Below are 2,064 nucleotides of genomic sequence, written 5' to 3'. Positions count from 1 at the left end.
GGTTTGCTGTCCAGAAAAAGGGGAACATTCACCATAAAACGGGTTCACGTGTTGAAAGTGTGCTGTGGGAGAGCTGTCTTCATTCAACAACACCACATTAAAGCCCTTTTAACCCGCGGTGCTTGAGAGGATATGTCTTATGTTTCCCTATCGACTCAAAGACACGTCTTCTCTGATAACACAGGTGCGTCAAACAGATGTCAGACTGATGTTCACTTTCATCTGGAGACTGGAATACCCAGAGCTATTACTGATGTCTCAAAAACATTCCCTGACCCCGACTGGTGTTAAAATGATGGTTATGATTAACAATAGTCTTTCTGATGATATAACAGTATAATTAGACACTCTTTAGCAGACATACTGAATGTGCAATAGCAGTCCTGTTTACTGCTGATGTGACAGTATCACAATAAATAAAAAATAGAGGTGATGAAGGTGATTGTTTGGCTAGCCTCAACACCTTCTCTTCTCGAGGCCCCGCCCTCCTCTGACGTCAGCATACCCAGTGCCAGTCATCTGTGCAGTTAAAATGATTGACAGGCAGAGAGCGCATCCTCGGTTTTTCCTGTTCGAGGGCTGTGACAGATACAGGTGTGATTCTCGTGACACCTATTTCAGTGATATGTGTCAGGTAAAAGCTAGGTTTTATGTTGACTGCAGCTGACAGCCCCCTCAGGAGCAGCCTGTACACCCCAGAATCCTCACTGTTCGCAGCACAGGCACAGTTTACTGCTGTTGATGCAGCGCATTCATGTGACCAGCCGATTACACACCAGGAATCACAATTATAACACGAGCGTTTATCATGAGCTCAAGAACACCAAAGCACGCGCGCATTAATTAGTATTTAACTCTTTTTTTTCTCGTGTAAACGATAAAAAGGCACGAGTTATTCCACAGAAGGGAACGGGACGCGTTGTTAAAGGTTGAACTGATTGCTCGCAGAGACACAGATCGCAGGTGTGAGCAGATCATGTGTCTGCTGCTTTATTCCAGCAGAGCTGCATTCATCCACAGCTGGGATGCGCTGCGAAGCCTAGAAACTGCGTAGACTCAGCAGATGCAATATTAACACAACTTACCTTTTCATCAGAGAGCCCTTCTTCTGCCTGTCTCTCCATCCATCTGCCCTTTACCGAGGAAAAGGTGTTTCTGTTATTTCCCTTCAGAAGTTGCACGCTATTCAGGCTGATTCAGAATTAAGTGACGGTCCGCTGTAGCCTATAAATCATCATTAAGATCATACACCCCCCTTTCTCTCCTCCTTTCACCGACCATCCGATATCGCCTATCGTGTTCTCCTCTGCTATAAAATCCAGCGCGTGCTACGCAGTAATAAAACACTACTCTAAATGAATCATAACGCTGAAGAGAGACCGTCTTCCCCGAGTCATCTGTCCTCCTCTCTGAGCATCACTGTGCCTTGTTAGTCCGAGAGCATCATTCACGCTCGGTTCACAGCGTAGCGGAGTCCGAGTCGCAAACGAGTCGGTTCCTTGATTCATTTGAACTGATTCGCTAAGTGTTTATTCTCGGATTTCCAAATGCCTGCTGAACTACTGTGGGTTCTGCAGAAGCCATAACTAATGACCCCCCCACCCACCCACCCACAAGATAAATCTTGCTAAATATGGAAAGGGGGGAAATAACGAAAACTTGAATGCAAAACCTAAAGTATATGAATAAAATAAATTGCTATATTTGACTAAAAAGTGTTTCACTATACACACAAACACACTCCACTACTGGATTTCTGGGATCACTTTGAAATGGTGACTCGAAAGAATCGAATCATTACAATGACCCGTCCGAGCGAGCCGACTCTCTGGAGTGAATCGCAGTCCCGGTCGTTAGAGAGCTGCTGTATTGTCTCGTTCGTGTCAGCTTGATTCGTCTGCCATTTGTCAGCGATGTCAAGCGGAGGATGTTTGAGAGTGCAATAAGAGCTGTATGCGCTGAGGAGTGACGGACGAGGAGAGGAGAGGAGAGGAGAGGGCTTTCTCTCTCATACAGTATCTGAGAATTCATCTAGAGATATTATCCCTGAAAGTAGATAGAGGG

The 2,064-nt window shown here is 45.4% G+C and overlaps 1 protein-coding gene across 2 annotated transcripts in view; it reads right to left on the bottom strand.

Moving 5' to 3' along the window:
• The window catches only part of flrt1a (fibronectin leucine rich transmembrane protein 1a), a 48,189-nt gene extending 46,738 nt beyond the window's left edge, over positions 1–1,451 (bottom strand). For both annotated transcript variants that reach the window (XM_026255312.1, XM_026255313.1), the window contains exon 1: positions 1,086–1,451. The gene's annotated coding sequence lies outside the window, so the exon portion shown is untranslated. The remainder of the gene's footprint in view (positions 1–1,085) is intronic.
• Positions 1,452–2,064: the final 613 nt, after the last annotated feature.

The sequence above is a fragment of the Carassius auratus genome, chromosome 5 (assembly GCF_003368295.1).
Source record: "Carassius auratus strain Wakin chromosome 5, ASM336829v1, whole genome shotgun sequence".
Lineage (NCBI taxonomy): Eukaryota > Metazoa > Chordata > Actinopteri > Cypriniformes > Cyprinidae > Carassius > Carassius auratus.
This window is presented reverse-complemented; position numbering and strand designations above follow the sequence as displayed.